Here is a 19,716-nt window from a genome sequence, read left to right on the forward strand (position 1 = left end):
ATTCATCCATCCATCCAAAAAAAAAAAAAAGTGCCCTCCTCACCTTCTGCTTCCCTGGCTGGAGCTAGATGAAGATCCCCTTTGTGACAGAGGTGGGAGAAACAGAAGGAAGAAACTGGAGGGAGGAAAACGAGGTGCCTCTGGGTCATAGAGCCAGTCATTAATCAGCGGGGAGGAATGAGGAGAACAGAATGGAAGGAACAGCCTGGGGACACCTTCCCAGCCTGCGTCTTAGGCGCCTCTAGAACAGACGTTGAGCCACTGGCCCTCTGCAGGGAATGAATGGAATATGGGGCTTCAGCTCTAAGGTTCTCTGTGTCTTCTTGGTGGCACCAGTGTTGTGGCAGCAGCTGTTGGTTTGCTTCTTGGGAGGGGACACCTATGTAGAAGTTTTGGGAACTGTTTTCAAATGTCAAGTGTCTGAAAACAGCCCTTTGGAGTTTTTGTTCCCTTTCCTTTTTTTTTTTTTTTTTTTTTTTTAAATAAACTTATTTATTTATCTTTGGCAGCGTTGGGTCTTCGTTGTGGTGTGCGGGCTTCTCCTTGCGGTGGTTTCTCTTGTTGCGGAGTACAGGCTCTAGGAGCGCGGGCTTCAGTAGTTGTGGCAGGCGGGCTCAGTAGTTGTGGCTCGTGGGCTCTAGAGCGCAGGCTCAGTAGTTGTGGTGCACGGGCTTAGGTGCTCCGTGGCATGTGGGATCTTCCCAGATCAGGGATCGAATCCATGTCCCCTTCATTGGCAGGCGGATTCTTAACCACTGCACCACTAGGGAAGTCCTGCTTCCCTTTCATAATAGTACAGATAGAATCAAGAAGGATTAAACCAGTTCTTTCTCAGAATGTGGTCCATAGACCAACTGCCCCAGAATCCCTGTGAGCTTGTTAAAATGCAGATTCTCCGTGCCAGTTTCAGATGGATTGAACAGAATCTGTGGGAGATGGACCCCAGGACTGCACATTTTATAAATACTCCCCAGTAATTCATGTGTTCATAAAAGCACAGAAGCACTGCCTTCAACCTTCTGTGACTGCGGATGGAGTCTCAAGTGAATTGCTTGGAACTGAAGTATAGAACCATTCTTTGAGGTCCAGCTCAAATGTTACCTCTTCCAAGGAGCCTTCCCAGTTTCCTTGAGATTAACCTGCTCACATGTTTACTGGGTTGCTTAGTGCACGTCTTTAAGGTGGCCTGATGACCCATCCTTTACTCTTGGCAAACTGAGAGCTCCTGGTGGTGGGGACAAGTTTTATTTGGGTTCCTGTCCCTAGTGCTTGGCACAGTCCCTGGCACAGAGGAGGCAGAGTGAATGCTTGTAGTGAATGAATAAACGAATGAAGGAATTCTAAAGAACACCTTGTGCAACCCAATCCTTTTACAAATGAAGCCTTGAGTGCCTAAGAGGCAAGGTGACTAACTCAAGGGCTTGAGGCTAGCTTGGACTGGTACCCAGGCTTGTGGACTCCTCGTCCAGTGCTCTTTTCTCTCACCCAGGCTGACTTCTTCCTTCAGGTGACAGACATTTCAGCTTCATTTAGAAATTAAATCCTGACCGTTTTCCTGCTCTCCTCCCATCCTCACTGTGCAGTGTGGAAGGAAGTTCACACCCAAAACAGATCCTCCTTTGCCATCCCCACTCAGGCCGAGCTGGGCACAGAGGCAGGACTTTTGCTGGAAGCGCTCTGAGGAGCACCTGGCCCCCAGCTCCGGCAGGAACAGCCTTCCTCTGCCCCCCTCCACCCTCTTTCATTTTTCAGGCTGCAAACCCCATTCAGTGAGTATCCCCTTGGGCTCCTTGGAATGAATGTCAATGGCTGCTGAGGGTGCCTCTCACTTCATTGTGGGCAGCAAAGGGCTCTGGGTGGGATTTGCATATTGCTAATTACAGTTGCTTCCAACTTTGGAGAAAATCATTGATCCATTTATAACTTACAGTAATTTGCAAAGCAATTACCTCTGGCATCTTCTTTCTTGCTAAAAATGTGTTTTTTTTTTTTAATGTTCTTTTTGAAAGAAAAATGATCTGGGCATTATCCATGAAGGACCAGCCTCTCTGTGTGCCTGGAAGAGGTACATATGTAAAATCCTGCACGGCTGGAACATAAGAATCTTTAAATCTTATTTGATGCCCACACGTAGTAGGTGTGCAATCAGTCTTTGGCTAAAAGGAGAGATTATAGACACCGTGGGGATCTGCTGGATCTAGGACCTTCCTCTCTCCTCTGATGTGCAGTGCAACGGTGGTGGATACAGCCTCTGGAAGCAGGCTGTCCAGGTTGGAATCCTGTATCTTCCCTTTACTGCTTTTGTAACTTTGGGCAGACATACCTTTCTGTACTGGGCATTTCTCATTTGTGAAATGGAGAGGCTAGCAATACCTCCTTCCCCAGATTTGACATAAAGATGGAATGAGATGATGTGGGTAGAGTGCCCGGTCCGTGGTAAATTTCAAATTAATGTTACAGGTGACCTTTCCTTGGTTCAAGGAATTGTTTGCTCTGATTCAATATGTGAATTGCCATTTTTCAGCTGGACACCTAACAGACAAAAGAAAAGCTCTCTGGTGTGGACTGAGGATGTTGGCAGACAGAGGACAGCACAGTCTCCTGCATGCCTGGTGGTCTGGGGGACTGTCATGGGGGAGGCCAGGCTCTGCCAACCTGTTTGAAGGGGTCACAGGAGGAGTGGGAAAACAGGGGTACCAGAGGGTGTTAATCTGGGGAACTGGGGTTTAGCAGAAAGAGTCATAGATTCGGGAGTCAAAAGTCCTGGGTTTGAGTCCTGGGTCTGCACTTACTGTGTGATCTTGGGCAAATCACTCCACATCTCTGAGCCTCAGATGGAAGGTGGGGTTCCTGGCACCGATCTTGCAAACAGGGCCAGGACTAGAGTAAGGAGAGTCAGGTACAAACCTTGGGTGCAAAATTTAAGCAAGGAGGCACCAAAACCTCAGTAATCAAGACAAATAATATTGTACTGTAATGTTAAAAAATCCTTAACCAGTGCAAGCCATTCTGCTCATGTAGACACGGCCCTGAGTGGACAGTAGGGAACACGACCCTCGCTTGGGCTGCCCTGTGTGAAGCTTCTCTTTAGAGAAGTGTTTCTCACAGTGTGGCTTCCACCGGCAGCATTGGCAACACCTGAGAACTTATTGAAATGAAACTTCTTGGGCCCCATCCCAAGACCTACTGAATCAGGAGGAAGAGCCCAGGAAATTGCTAGGGAGACCCACTTCTTGGGGAATGCAGCCTTTTCTCTCCAGGTTAGGACAACATCCCTGTAGCCTTCTGACACTTGTGGTTTGTAATGAAAGTGTCAACTTTCTAAGGGTTAGCAAGTAACCTCCCTCTTTATCCCTCTGGCCCCCTGGACACCTCCCTCCATTCCCACCCCAGTTAGAATGTAGATTTTTTTTTTTGGTAGCCAAAGGGGTAATAATTTATTTTAGAGACACTTATTTATTAATGCGATATAGAAAATTATTTTACAGAGTCTTCTCCTTAATATTATATATATATTTTTTTAACATCTTTATTGGAGTATAATTGCTTTACAATGGTGTGTTAGTTTCTGCTGTATAGCAAAGTGAATCAACTATACATATACATATATCCCCATATCTCCTCCCTCTTGCGTCTCCGTCCCACCCTCCCTATTCCACCCAGAATGTAGATTTTGAATGAGCTGGAAATAGAGCTGTTTCCTTCTAGCTTGGAGCTGCAGCGAGAGAAGGTATAATGCAAAAGAACCATCCCTGTTTCTCCAGGCTTAATGCCATGCTCAATTGTCTTTAATTTTCTTGTCAGAGCAGACAGGTTAAATATCATATTTCCTTCACTCTCTGCCAGGATTGCCTTCAGAGTCCTGGCCTGCTAAGCTTGTGCTGTAGTTAAATACGATTTGGCTGCTGCTCTTTTGTTTCTTTTCTTTTAAAAGAACCAAGTAAAGAGTAAACATGTTGTTTCTTTTCTTTCCCATTGAAGTAAATATCTTTCTTTCATTTCTAAAAACTCCTTGCTCTGGTGGGTTTGCATACTTACACGAATCCCATGAACTCTTATTGCAGGCATCTTCGGAAGAAGTGTTAGAAAATAATCTCTCTGCCTCTTCCACTCTGCCTGAACCCTCAGCTAGTGTAGCTAAAAGCCATTTCTGCACAAAAGTGCCATCACCCTTGGTCAGACACAGAGCTGGGAGAGAGTTTGGTTGTTAACATGTAATTGGTTAATTTGTATTATGCACGTTCCATTTCTTTCTCTGTTGACAAAGACAGTTTTGTCTACCAACAGTGCTGCCCCATAGATGGAAATGTTCTACATCTGTGCTGTCCAATATGGCAGCCACTGGCCACAAGGTGAGCACTTGAAATATAGGCCTTGTGCAACCGAAGAACCTTTTTAAATTTTTTAATTTTTATTAATTTAAATGAGAAAAAGCCATATGTGGCTATTGGCCACCATTGTGGACAATGCAGGTCTATGAACAAGATCACTCTTTTTTTTTTTTTTTTTTTTTGCGGTACACGGACCTCTCACTGTTGTGGCCTCTCCCGTTGCGGAGCACAGCTCCGGACGCACAGGCTCAGCGGCCGTGGCTCACGGGCCCAGCTGCTCCGTGGCATGTGGGATCTTCCTGGGCCAGGGCACGAACCCGTGTCCCCTGCATCGGCAGACGGACTCTCAACCACTGCGCCACCAGGGAAGCCCAGATCACTCTTGATTAGGAGGGAATGACCCCTGCCCCCCAGTGCTGCTCTGCAGAACCCCTGAACACCTGACGAGGGTTTACATGTCTCCACTGCAGGGAGTGGGGAGGGGTGCTTGGCTTCCTGAACTGCTCCAGGCCCCTCTTCCACCAGGGGCACCACTGCTCTCAGGTCCTGGGCAGGTTCTCCCAACTAACTCCCAGTGGTCCCTGAGCACATCTGGCCATTTCAGGGGATGGGTAGGTCCCACAGCAGTGGAGAGCCTGAGCCACAGGTGGGGAGCTCTTGGATTGGCAGTTCAAGTCCCCGGGACCACAAGACCCTTGAGCTCCTTCCTTAGCCGCTTGGGGTCTGTAGGCTCCTCCTCTGGAGCACAGGCCCATTGATTAACTGCACAAAGGGCAATGGACCAAAGATGCTTTGCCTTCCAGGCCTGAGATGCTGACATAACCAGAGAAGCTGGTGTTCAGGAGATAGGGTCCAACCAGGAAAACAGACACTGTGAGTTTTTACAATGCTGGGCATTTAGTGCAACGTGATGGAAAAGCCTCAAACTAAAAGGGATGATGAGGAAACCCAGAGATTAGCACCACAGGATGTAGTTGTCCCTGCTAGGCTGGGGGTCAAGGGGCAGAGGTGGTATTACCAGAGCCCAGGAGTGAAGGCAGGGTTATCACCTGGTAGAAACTGGAGCCATGGGACAGGGGTTTCTGATGGGAGTAGGAGCCAGTTAGGAAAGCACCTGTTGCCATAGACACTTTCTCCCATAGAGAAGGAAGGGAAGATACTCTGGCTTCTCCCTTCCTCCTGCCCTCCAGTCTCCTACTAATGCTTCTCATTGGGCTAACCCAGCAGGAAGCCAGCTGACACAACAGCCTGGGAAAGACTCCTCCAAAGTCTTCTGTTACAGAGGACAGAGCAGGGGAGGGGCAAGGACTGGCCCAGAGTCTATGCGAGTGTGTTTAAAATGTGAGCCTCTGGGGAGGGGGAAGGGTAAGCTGGGACGAAGTGAGAGAGTGGCATGGACATATATACACTACCAAATGTAAAACAGATAGCTAGTGGGAAGCAGCCACATAGCACAGGGAGTTCAGCTCGGTGCTTGGTGACCACCTAGAGGGGTGGGATAGGGAGGGTGGGAGGGAGACGCAAGAGGGAGGAGATATGGGGATATATGTATATGTATAGCTGATTCACTTTGTTATACAGCAGAAACTAACACACCATTGTAAAGCAATTATACTCCAATAAAGATGTTAAAAAAAAAAAACCTGACAAACACATTGCCAAAAAAAAAAAAAAAGTGAGCCTCTACTGTTTCCCCAGCACACAGTTACAGAGGGCAAGAACCGTATCCTGTTTCCCCCCGCTTCCTGCCCAGTCTCTCTCTCCCCCAGGGCCCCCTCCCAGTGTACCCAGTTCACAGCACACCTAGGTGGGGTGTCAGTGGTGTTGATGGAAAAGACCTTTTGGAAAGTGCTGTAGAGTGGGGTTAAACATTGGTGGTGGTGAGGGTTTGAACAGAATTTTTTTTTTAATTGTAAATTATTTTTTAAATTAAAAAAAATTTACCACAATTAAAAAAAACCCCACATAACATAAAATTTACCATCTTAGCCTTTTTTGTTTAAGTTCGGAGACATTAAGTTAACCCACATTGTTGTGCAACCAATCTCCAGAACTCTTTTCATCTTGCAAAACCCATTCCCCCTCCCCCAGCTCCTGGCAGCCACCATTCTAAATACTTTCCGTCCCTATGAGTTTGACTGCTCTAGACACCGCTGAACTGAATTATTTCTGAAGTGACTGCCAACCTGGAGATTCTGTGATTCCATCTTAAAAGTCTGTGTATTACAATGTCCCTGCGATTTAAAACAAAACAAAAAAGAGCATCTGGGTGGGATTGCCGTGGGTGGATTTTTCCCTCAGAAATAGAGGGAAAGAAGTTCAGAAAGGCCTGCTGCTGACAGGGTGGTCTCCTTCTGGGTGGAGGTCTCCTGGTGGGTGTCCCAAGGCTTCATTCCTGTGAGGTCCAAGCCTATTAGATTGCTGCCTTTAGCCATTAATAATCCATTAACCAGGATTATTAGACGAAAGAGTACCAGAGGTACCTAGTGAGTCCCACTGTGGAGCAGCCACCCAGTTTCCCTTCGGATCAGTCCCCTCCCCGAGTCAATTGCCCCAGCCTGTGCTTGAACCCCCTTTTCTGCCTGTTGGTTCAGCAGCATGAGAAGTGGTTCAGCCCCATTCAGTGAGCCCATGACTGAGGGTTAGGACATGCAAGTGAATCTATCACGGGTCGACCTGGTTTGGATGTATGTAAAATGATTAGTTTTGTTGTTGTTGTTTGTTTACACAATTTTCATAGCGGCTTTATTTGGAATAGCCAAAAACTCTGTGGTAGGAAGAATTCTAAGATCGTCTCAAGATTCCTGGTCCCTAGGATACAGGTACCTTTTCCCAATTATTCAAACACTAATCTAGCTATGCCTGTGAAGTGGCTTTGCAAATGTTAGTAAGGTCTCAAATCAGTTGAGTTTAAGATAGGGAGATGATCGGGGTGCGTTGACCTAATCACACAAGCCCTTAAATCTGGATCTAGAAGTCAGAGAGTAGGAAGGTCAGAGATATGAAACGTGAGGTCAGAGATTCAAGCATGAGAAGTTTTCTACTAGTGGCTTAAAGATGGAGGGAGCCACCTAGCAGGGAATGAGGTCAGCCTCTAGGAGCTGAGAACAGCCGCTAACTGACAGCCAGCAAGAAAGGAAGTATTTGACAGTGGATTTTTTTCCTCAGAGGCACCCAAAAGGAATGCATTCTGGTTGAAACCTTGATTTCAACCTATGATTCCTGGAGCAGAATTGCCAGGTGTGCCAGGTGTTGCACACCTGGCAACACTGTGTTTGGACTTCTGAGCTGCGGTACTAAAAATGAACAAATGGATATTGTTTCCAGCAGCTCAGGTGGCAGTAATTTGTTATGCCTAAAATGCTTAGTTTTCGATGAAAGTAAAAGGCTTTAGTTCAGGATCTGGTATGAAGTTAAGCTCTCCTTAAATAGAAAAGGCTGTTGTCTATTTTCTAACTGAATTCTTGTATCATCATTATAGAGTAAGCAGTTCAGGTATTAATACAATTATATAATTAATTGTGGGATTAAAAATAATTAAATTTATGAGGAAATTGAGTCCCAGCCAAGATGACTGACAAGCCTAAAGCCCCACAGCTTGTTAGTTCCGAAGCTGGGACTAGAGCCCAGGTCTCTGGAACTCAAGCCTGATGCTCTAATTACATGGCTACATTCCTTTAAAGGTATTTTGAAATTTCAGGAGTACCTGGGAGGGGCAAGGTATGGATATCCCTTCCTGGGCTTCTTCTAGAGGCATTAGATGGAGCCAGAAGGCAAGCAGGGGCCTTGGGCTGTCTGGACGGCGAGCCTGGTTATCTTGACTCTGTTCCTTGCTGAGGAAGCCAACACCAGCTGCAGCTACAGGAGGTTCTGGGCAGGTGTCTGCTGGGGTTGTTGAGAAGAGATTGGGGCTGCTCCGGCTGGCACCTGCTACCTGTATTTCTAATTGTAGCCTGACAATCAGTGCGCTCACTGGCGGGAATGGGTGGAGGCGCAAACAAGGGGTACTGGAAGGAGGTTCTTCAAGACATCCGTTCTCATCTGCTGTAATTCCTATACTAGAGGCCAGGACTATCCCTGCTCCAAGTGATTGTGTGGGACCTGAAATCAGCTCCAGGCATTGGTTGAGATCTGGGCCCTGGAGTCTCAGAGATGATGGAACTGGGCCTTTGAGGATTTAAGTTGGGATTATTTGGAGTGAAAAGACAAAAGCAGGGCCCTCTCCCCAGACACCAATCCATATGTACTCCCCCTGCAGGTTCTGACACAGGCAGTGCTGTCCCTTGGGGGCTCCATTTGTGTCTGGGAAGGACCTCCAGCTGGAAAGGACCTCAGAGATCAGCTAGTCCAACCCTCTCCTTGTGTAGGGGGGAAATGAGGGTGCTGTATGGGCTGTGGAGATGGAGCCCAGCCACCAGATGGCAGAGTCAGGACCAAAACCAAGAGCGTCATGGCAGATGGAAGACAGGCCACCTGCTGTGGAGAAGCTGCTCTTCTGGAAGCTTTGGGCAGCCCCTCTCTGTCAGTCTGGAGACAGACTTTTAGACATGCTTGTTTATTTTGACCTACTTATTGAGAATGTGAAGTCATTTGAACATGGAACCCACAGACCTTGTTGAGAAACAGGTTGAAATAAGTAACACAGATTGGTGGGTAGTTAACACAAGGAGAATGCATTGGCTTAGGGTAAATTCAGAGTCAGACTGCTCTACCTGGATTAAAGTCTAACTCCACCAGTTACTAACATATGACCTTGACCTATAATCTTACTGAGCTCCAGTTTCGTCATCTATAAACTGGGGATTATAACAACTATAACTACCTACTACTTAGAATTGTTCTGGGGATTCAATGAGATCGTTGAACAACACCTGGCATATTAGGAGCACTGCACTAAGTATTAACTATTACGAATGACTTATTATCTGTGCAGGTCAGCTAATTGTGAAGTTGCAGTGATCTGCCTCATTTAACTCGTTAGAGTCATTTGATTTCTCTGTGGAAAATACATATTATAGTTAAATGCAAAATTGGGCGGCATTCACCATCCCCTCTCACCTCCCAAGCTTTCTGAGGTAGTGAGGTATTTTAAACAATCACCAGGCATTTATTAAGCACCTACTACATGCCTGGCTCTGGGTTACAAATCTATCCATGCAGTAAGAGAAAGAGAAAACTTGGTGCTTGCCTTTAAGGAACTTGAACTTGCTGGGGCACTGCATGGCAGGGTGAGACAGTATCTGAACATGTTCTCTCCTGGTGGGTATATATATTATGGGTTCATGGGGTGAGGTGGGGTTTGGGACCCAAATCTTTCCATTAGCTTTTTAAAAATAAGCTTTTAATTTTAGAACACTTTTAGATGTACATAAAAATCTCAAAGATAATAAGAGAGACTTCCTGAATACCCCACACCCAGTTTGCCCTATTATTAAAATCTTACATTATTATTGTATGTTTGCCCTATGCAATGAACTGATATTTATACTTGATTATTAACTAAAATCCACACTTTATTCAGATTCCCTTAATTTTGGCTTACTGTCCTTTTTCTGATCCAGGATCCCATCCAAGATACCTCATTACATTTAGCCATCATGTCTCCTTTGGCACCTCTTGCTTGTGACAGCTTCTCAGACTTGTGTTGTTTTGATGACCTTGACAGTTTTGAGGAAGACTGGTCAGGTGTTTTGTAGAATGTCCTTTGGGGAGAAACTAGTAAGAGATGCCTTTTTCTGATGGGCTGAGGGTGAAATATGAGGTTGAGGGGAAGAGACAGTTTCACCTTCTCCACAGAGTAAACAGAAGCTTGTAGGGGTCAGAGGAGGGAGCCGACCAGTGAGGGCTGAGGAATCAGGGATGGGACTTGGGTGGGGCAGATTTAAGGTTTTGGAAGGAAACTCTAGAAGGACCGTCCTGGTGTTTCCTCAGAGACATAGCCTACTTTCCAACATGACGTTGATAACCACAGTTTTGGGAATGTGATGGCACTGAATTGCCTCACACTGAACTTGTCATAAGTGTTTGTGACTCTGGGTGGGCAAGAGAGGAAGTCACTGGCTGGGGCTCAATGCAGGCTGCACCAGGCCTGGCATGACCTGACGGGGGCTCAGAGTACTCTCAGAGGGCAGGCTGCTGAGGGCCTGCTGGGCAATGGTGTTACTTAGGAGGCTGACAGCATCAGCAGAACTGTTTGGGACCTGACATCGAGCTGTTTTTGTATTATTAACTTACATAACGTAAGCAAGCGAGAAAACTAATCAGTCTGTCCTTTCAGCCTTTGGGTGCAGCCTGGCTGGAATAACTAAGCCTGTGGAGGGGGGAAAAGAATCAAAATTCAGAGTTAGTTTGAAGGGACCAAGGGGCCAGAGAAATCTCAGGATTAGGTCATCTTATCCGTGTATTCATCCATCGAATCCATCCATCCATTCATCCATCCAACCCCTGTGTGTGTGGGCAATGCGCGGGCCACGTCGTCAGTACACACTGAGCCAGTCTTTACCTGGCCAGTCCAGCAGACCGAGTTTTCTCACCCACAGGCCCTTTCTGCCTCTATGATCAGCTGGTTAAACACCTTTTGTTTGAGTTTCCAGCCTGTGCCTGTCCTGTGCCAGATCCCAGAGGGGATCAACAATAAGTATAAAGACAGTGCCTTCCTTAAACCATCCCTGTAATTGAGAAGAGAGCATGTCCACTCTGAAAATAGTATGTGCAGTCAGTATAGGAAAATATTTGGTGACCAGTCTCTAACACCCATCCTTTTCCAGCAAAGGAGGAAATGGGGGTGGAGTAGGGGTATTGGGGATATTATTATTTCTGTTGCCATCTGAGAATAAGCAGGTATTTTAAAGTATAAGACTGTCCCTGACTACAGCTGAGTCCACTGTGGACTCCATGAAAGCTCTTCTAGGATATCTGTCATGGCACAGGTGCCCTGGTTTCATCGTTAGGTAAATTGAGGCTTCCCGGGATTTTTTTACTGGTTGTTGCATGAGCTCAGACTATCTCTTGATCTGGAGCCACCTGGCCAAATCCCTTGTGAACTAGGGTCTCTAAAGGGTTTCTTGTGACCCCAGAGTGCTATAGCGGCCCTGCCAAACAATGCCTCCCGGGGCTTTTTCTGGTTCCTATCGCAGTCCCAGTTTGACCCCTTAAGGGAGCTCATGCTTTTGGCATGTTTGTGACTTAAAATAATGAGGCAGTTGTTTGAGCAAGAGGAGACAAATAAATCACTATGAGGAGTTTTTCACAGGTCAGCAGGTTTGGGACTCGGATACTTAAGATGGAAAATTGCTTTTCCTTCTGAGAGGGGGGCTAGACATGGATGGGGCACGAGGCCTTGGGCTTCCCTAAATCACATTGTCCCATTTTCCAGAGCCCCTCGTTGGGACAAGTGGGGAGTCAAGGGTTCAGCCCCACGGTCGCTCTTGACCCTGAAGTCTGTCACACGTCAGCTCTGAGACATCCTGCCGCTCTTCACTGCCCACTGCAGGGGCTTCCTCCAGCTCGTCTCCCAGGGTGCCCTACTGGCCTTTCTGCTCTTCCCTCTGCTCCTTCCACACATGTCCCCATCTCTCTGCTTTTGCTTGGGTTGGTTCCCCTCTGCTCTGATGAGTCCCTCCTCTCAGCTCACCTCCTCCCAGAAGCCCTCAGGGATCTCTCGTCTCTAGGCGTCGACACGCTTGCCTCCATCCCTCACCATGGACCTTCTCCCAGTGCTCCCTAGCTGGCTTTGGTAGCTGTTCTGTCCCTCCAATGAGGCTGGACTTCCTTGAGGAGAGGGAATTTGTCTTAATGGCCAAGAGCCATTAGGTCTGGGGTTAGACAGACCTGCCTGGTGCCTTTATGACAGTTCTTTTCACTTTCTGCCTTGAGCGGGGAGCCACTGAGAATAGGATTTGGAGTCTGGATCTGGGCAGTGCTGGGTTCTGTCACTTTCCACTTTGGGAACTTGAAGAGGGCACTTAACCTCTCTGAGGCTCCTTTTCCATCCATACAATGGGAACAACTTCAGTATTTATCTCATCAGGTAGTGGTGAGGACGAAGACATAATGCGTGTAAAGTACTGAGGACAGCTCCTGGCACAGGGAACAGGCAGCTTCCTCCTGCACGCCCTCTGGGCTGGCACAGTGCCGCTTAAACTGATTGGTTAAACCAGCTAATATACCCGCGGGCCTGTGTGAAGGAATGCCCTCTGCTGGAAGAACTAAAGTCTGGGTCTCCCAAGGCTGTCTCTGGTGAAGCATCTCAGCGTGGGAATGGGACTGCTGGCCTCGCACACTCGCAGCTACCTTTCGACTTCCAAATTCTCCTTCTGGGTGTCTGCACAGGTGACGAAGGCTGGATTTCCAAGTAACACCTTTTCAAGTCCTCAGGGATACCAACAAGACAACAGAGAACCGAGTGCTGAGGAAGACCAGAGGGTTTGGGGTTCGAGGCCCACGGCACTTGTACGCCACCCACAGCTCTTTCCCTAGTGGGTCAAAGCCGGGCTCGGCCACGTAGAAGCTGTGTGCGCTCAGGCAGGAGGCTGTGATGCCACAGTCTCTTCACCTGAGCACTGGGGACAGGATAGCGTGTGCCTCAGAGGGCGTGTGGGGCTGCGGTGAGTTCAGGCAGGCTTGGTGCTCGCTTAAGCACAGACAGTGCACTCAGTCCTGAATGAGTCCATTGTCATTCACAAACGCCATCTGGTTTCCTCACCTTCAGCTGTGGCTTCCTCTACTGGGACCTCTCAGCTCCTGCTTTCCCTCTTCAAGGAATCCTCCGCAAGACATCTCTGCCTCCAGAAGCTTGGAGTGAGGAAATCCAGGCTTCCTACCCTCCGATTGCCACCAAGGGATCCTCCCCAGCAACCCCGGGGGCCACTCACACTTCCCACCCCAGCTCAGGTTAAGCCCTTCCGAATGAATGCCACGTAGTAACCCCATATCCACGCGTTCCTTCAGAGGGAGGGGCTGGGGTAGGGAAGAGGGAGGAAGAAAGAGGGGTGCAAAATCATTCTGTTATGGGCTTCCCTGGTGGCGCAGTGGTTGAGAGCCCGCCTGCCGATGCAGGGGACACGGGTTCGTGCCCCGGTCCGGGAAGATCCCACGTGCTGCGGAGCGGCTGGGCCCGTGAGCCACGGCCGCTGAGCCTGCGCGTCCGGAGCCTGTGCTCCGCAACGGGAGAGGCCACAACAGTGAGAGACCCTTGCACCGCAAAAAAAAAAAAAAAAAAATCATTCTGTTATAATGTCAACAGCCTCTTCTGCCATCTGGCAGCCCGAGCAACACCCCTTATTGCAGAAATGCCTTCGTCTCCGGGCTCTCTGAAAGAAGGGAGGCACTCAGAACAACGTGCTGTGTGATGTAGCCATAGGGATGACAGGGCCCATTGACGGAGCATCCTCATGGCCACACCCACTTCTGAGTGAGGCAGTGTTTATCCTCCTTGTGGTGAGTGCTATCATCATTCCTGTTTTGTAGGTGAGGGAACTGAGGCATGAGAGGACCTGACCCTTAGCAACACTACTCCACTGCTTTACTTTCAGAATGGTTACCTCTCCCCTTGTTTTAAAGGAAGGGAAACCATAGTTCAGAGAGTCAAAGACACCTGCCCAAGGACACACAGTTAATAAGGAACAGAGCTGGATTAGGTTGCTGGTTGCCTCGTTCTAGCCTACGCTGGTTCTATTTCAGAATCAGAATGGTCTACTCAAGTCCCTGAGCCCCCAGGGAGATGGAGTCAGGTTGGTTTGGTAGACTCTGGGCTGGTCCTCTGGAAGGGTCTGCAGGGAGATGGTGATGCTGGTGGCCGAGGCTACTGCAGCTGAAGGTGAAGAGGACGAGATGTGGGGCTGGCACTGAGCCCGAGCATCCTGCCAGAGCTGCCGATACTAAGTTGCATTTTGTCATCTATTCCCTTTGCCTGATTTAATACAACCTTAAATAATAATGCGGCAGGGGGAAGGGGGAACGAGGGAGAAACAACCCAGCCAAGATTCTGTGTAACAATCTCATCAAGGCTGGCGTTTTTCCTTTGCTATTTGAGGAGCAGTTTATCCTCTGATGTAAACATTTTTTTTTGATGATGATTCCAGGCTGAGCGGCCCCAGGAGCTGCTGCTTGGCACTTTCCTCCAGCTCCCTCGGGTCCTCTGATGGAGGCAGAATGGGGCCTGTAACCATGGCAATTCTCTAATGTTCTTCTTCCATAAGCCATAGACATAGGAGGAGTCTTCATTATGGCTTCTTCAAGGAGAAAACAAAGCTTTCCCTGACTGGGGCAGGGCAGGGTGGCAGGGGAGAGGGGAGGAGAGATCTTTTTTTTTTTTTTTTTTTTTTTTTTTTGCCACAGAGATGAATTGCCTCACATTGGTTCAGTCCAATGCATGGTTCCAGCAATTAAAAAAGATACAGCCCCACAGGACAGGAATAAAGACGCAGATGTAGAGAATGGACTTGAGGACACAGGGAGGGGAAAGGGTAAGCTGGGACGAAGTGAGAGAGTGGCATGGACGTATATACACCACCAGATGTAAAAGAGATAGCTAGTGGGAAGCAGCCGCATAGCACAGGGAGATCAGCTCGGGGCTTTGTGACCACCTAGAGGGGTGGGATAGGGAGGGTGGGAAGGAGACACAAGAGGGAGGAGATATGGGGATATATGTATATGTATAGCTGATTCACGTTGTTATACAGCAGAAACTAACACAATATATTAAAGCAAGTATATTCCAATAAAGATGTTTAAAAAAAATAAAGTTAATCATCAAAAAAAAAAAAAAAAGAAAAAGATACAGCCCCAGGGCCAGGCTCAGAGAAGGTGCTCCTTAAATATCTGTGGAAAGCTGGAAGGGAAGGAGACAGGGATGGAGTGGTGGGGGGGAGGGGAGAGTATGCGGGGGATCATGAGGAATAATGTTGGGCGACAAGATGGGCCCATGTTTTGAAAGGGTTTCAAGTTCTTCTGACCTGTCTAATAGGTTTCTTGGAAGAGCAAGATGATATATGGGGCTTCCCTGGTGGCGCAGCGGTTGAGAGTCCGCCTGCCAATGCAGGGGACACGGGTTCGTGCCCTGGTCCAGGAGGATCCCACATGCCGCGGAGCGGCTGGGCCCATGAGCCATGGCCGCTGAGCCTGCGCGTCCGGAGACTGTGCTCCGCAATGGGAGAGGCCACAACAATGAGAGGCCCGCGTACTGCAAAAAAAAAAAAAAAAAAAAGATGATATATGGGTTGTCCTACCTGAAGGCTGGTGTGGCATCTTATCTTGCTTGTATTCCCAGGGCTGAATACCTGGTCTCTGAATTGTCAGCATCAGTATTTGTTGAATAAGTGAAGGAAGGAGTGGATCAAATATTTTTAACTTTTTGGAAGTGGTCATAGTTGTACTGAGAATATAGATTGATGAAAGTTATGAATTCTTACTCCAAAATTGTAGTCATGAAAACACACATTTTATATGTCATTTCAGGGTGCTTACAGACTTACTCATGACCATCCCTAGACTCCACAGTGAAAATTCCTGCTGCATTAACCTCTAGATGATCTCGAGCATTTGTTAGTTCAGATCATCAGCAAGAGAAGGCTACTAGGCAGCCTTGGTTTCCCCAGTGTAACTGAGAACAGATGGGTCTGAAGAGGCAATCTTTTTCCTAATTTCCAAGTTCTGAGAAGATAATCAGAGTTCACCCAGACTCTTTGGAGCCTGGGGGCTTCACAAGAAATTCTACTCCAGATGCCCACAGAGAATTCAGATCCTCTTCCAGGGAAAGATGCAAAGTGTGGACCTTGACCTGAAGCTTCTCAGCATTTCTGTTGTCCTGGAAGCTTCCACATTAATGCTGTCCTTGTTTCGTGTGGTTTTCGTGTTGCAAACTGGTTCTACTGATTTCCCACAATCATAAGCCACGCACCTGCATGCATGTGCAAACATCTCTCATCTCTTCTGAGAGTTTTAAGGACTGCCTGATCTGAAGGCAGGAAACTGTGTCTTGTTCATCTTTGGGTCCCCAGGGCTTAGGAGAGTTTGGGGGTCCTGATACAGGCTTGGATTGGGTGACCTGTCAAATCCTCTTCAGCACTGTCATGCTGGGAACCCAGCCCCCCTGCACCCTTAGTATCCAGTACTACGAAAGCAGTTTACAATATAAAAGAACACAATATTAGGCATCATCTTTGATCTTGGATTTCTTGCTCTTGGCTGGACAGCTAAGGGTCCTTTCCCTTTTTACCCATCAAAATCATTCTTGTACCTAAGATGTTCCCTCTCCTTCAAAGTATTCCTTGACTTTTCCAGACAGGATATGTCGCTTCCTCCCCAGGCTCTTTGCTTCATATTCCAATGTTACCACTTTATGGACTTACTTGTTTCTTTTATTGGGTTGTAAATTCCTGGAGGGCGAAGACTGGATGGAATTCAACTAGATATCCCATGGTGCCTTGCATGTAGTGGAAACTCAGCAAATGTGGGGCTTGGTGAATAGCAGATACTTCGCTTATTATGGGGATGGGGTTACCCCTCTTTATAGCCATGCCCCTTGCCTTATCACTTTGCAGTCCCTCTCAAAAAGATGGATTACACGCCCCTGCTTTTCGATGCTGGGTTTGGCCACTGGACTTGCTTTGGCCAATGGGGTGCTAGGGAACGTGGTGCAAGCAGAGGCTTGGGTTGCACTGGTGCAGTCGACTTGCCTTCTTTTCCTGTGACCATCACTTGACTCACCCCTGACCCCGGGATGAGGATGAGAAACACGTGAAGCAGAGTTGCCCCAGCCAACCTGCTGAGTGAAACGAAAATGCCTATCTTTGGGTGCCAGTGGGATTTGTGGAGTGTTCATTCCTTAGCAACAGTTGTTTAATACAACTGTTCATCTAAAATATAGGCTGAAAAACATAGGAGGCCTTGAGGCATTAGTTGTTTTTAAGGGATGACATGGGAGTTTTAGAAAGAATGGAACATTGAGAAATGACTTGAAGTGGTTGGTTATCCCCCAAATGGAAAACTGAATGGAGGTGGAGGAGGTGTAAAAGTTTCCCAAACATCTTCTTCTCTGTACTAAGTCTGCTGCCGTTAAGACCTGAATGACGACAGCTTTTGTGGGAGGAAAAAGAAATTGAGCTTCTTTGAAGAGCAGCACATTTCCCCCGTAGTTATACAAGGTGTTGTTTCCACAGCTGAGCCTGCCTTCTGATGAGTGGGAAAACATACTTTACGTTGTCTGATCTGGACGATTAGTTTCTCTTCTTTCCGCCTTGTGCAAATTGATATGGGGTAGTATGGGGGCCCTCTCAAAGCATCAAGGTACAGGAGTTGTCAGGTCTGCATGGTTTCCACAGTGATGCTTGCCCACCTGCTCACTGCTCATCTCACTGGCACTCAAGGTGGAGCGGGGCAGAGACTCGTAGTGTTCTCAGGCTCTGGAGTCCAGTAGAGATCCTGACTGGGCCTTCACTTACTTAGCTCTTCCTACCAGGCGTGCCCTGTGTGTCTGCCATGTTCTCCATCTATGCCCTGCCCCAGCCGGCCATCCCAAGCCTTTGCAATGGGATCATTTCACCCCTGCCTCTGTGGGCCCTGCAGAAGGCCAAATGATTCTTGACTTGGAGTCTATACCACATGTAAACTGAGAAAGGCTGAAGAAGGTAGCACACAGTGGCTTCCCTCAGTTTGGAAAGGATGAGCTCGCATTCTACAGGGCACCCTGCACAGAGCTCTCCTACCAGAGGCCCAAACACAGACCTACTCTGTGCTTAGCATCACTTTCAAGGTTCATAAGATCGTAAAGTCAAACTTGCAGTGGCCTTTGGACTTGGCTTCCTGCCTCTGATCTCCTCCCTCCTAATTCATGCTCACATTGCTGTTGCTTTCCTTATGAAGACAAAGCTCTGATCATGACACCTCCAGCTCAAAAACACTAAGTGGTTCCTCACCGCCTCCCAAATAAAGCCAAAACTCTTCAACACGGCAACTCATAAGGTTTTCATTCCTGGCCCCAACTTACCCCACCGACTTTGCTTCTTAGTTGATTGCCCTTGCATCGAGGGTGCTGTCTTCCCTGAGCCGCTGCTGGCCCCTAACACACCAGAGGCTTTCACACTGCCATACCTTTTCTCTCACTGTTTCCCTCCCCCGGAGTTCCCTGTCTCAGTGCTGGTTGTAGACATTCTTCTCATCTTTCATGGCTCAACTCAAATACCATCTTTACTGGGAAGACTTCCTTAAGTATCTCTGTGGGAATTAGCATGTTGTTTCTGTGTTATAGCCCATGTCGCTGCATTTATTTTCTTGGCTGTTTTTCTTTCTAGGTTGAAAATCTTGATTTCCTGAGATCTAGGAAAGAATCTTGGTCATCTTTGTTAATGTGCTTGGTGTCTTTCTACCACTGGTCCCCCATAAATACTTATTGCTGCCAAAACCATAAGCAAGAGAAGGTGTGGTCCTTGTACTGGAGGTACTGACCTTCTGGGTGAAGAGACAACATACAGGCACATAAAATGCCGTGAAAAGAATGATGATAAACAAGTCAGCTGTGGTAGAAATGTAAAACGGTAAAACCACAGTGGAAAAACCAGATGGTGGCTCCTCAAAAAATTAAACACAGAATTATTCTATGGCCCAGAATCCCACTTCTGGGTATACATCCAAAATAATTGAAAGCAGGGAATCAAACAGATATTATACACCCATGTTCATAGCAGCATTATTCACAACAGCCAAAAGGTGGAAGCATCCCAAATGTCCATCTATGAATGAACACAGAAAGAAAATGTGGTTATACATACAATGAAATATGTCTTTAAAAAGAAGGAAATTCTGATACAGGCTATAAGATGTATGAACCTTGAAGACATTATACTAAGTGAAATAAGCTAGTCACAAAAGGACAAATATTGAAGGATTCCACTTATGTGAGGTACCTAGAGTCATCAAACTCATTGAGGCAGAAGGTAGAATAGTGGTTGCCAGCTCCTAGAGGGAGGAGTTATTGTTAAATGGGTATAGAGTTTCAGTTAAAATGATGACAGAGTTCTAGAGATGGATAGTGGTGATGGTTGCACGAACTTGTCAACATACTTAATGCCCCTGAACTATGCACTTAAAACTAGTTCAAATGGTAAATTTTATGTAAGCTATATTTTATCACAATGAAAAAAATGAAAATAACAACAAAACCAAAAAGAAATTAGCAAGTACAAATAATGGTCTGTTTACAAATTGGCTGCAGTCTCAAATGTTTTCGGCTGGGAATGCTGAGGTGGGTTTAAAGGGTGGGAGTTCTGGCAGGAATGTATGAGCTATTTGGATTCTGCCTAAGGGAGAAGTGGGTGCGGGGTCTTCTGGGGTCATGCCTGCCTTGGTTGGAGGGTCCCTACCTGAGCCCCAGAGGCTGACAACTAAG

The sequence above is a fragment of the Hyperoodon ampullatus genome (assembly GCF_949752795.1).
Source record: "Hyperoodon ampullatus genome assembly, chromosome: 1".
Classification (NCBI taxonomy): domain Eukaryota; kingdom Metazoa; phylum Chordata; class Mammalia; order Artiodactyla; family Ziphiidae; genus Hyperoodon; species Hyperoodon ampullatus.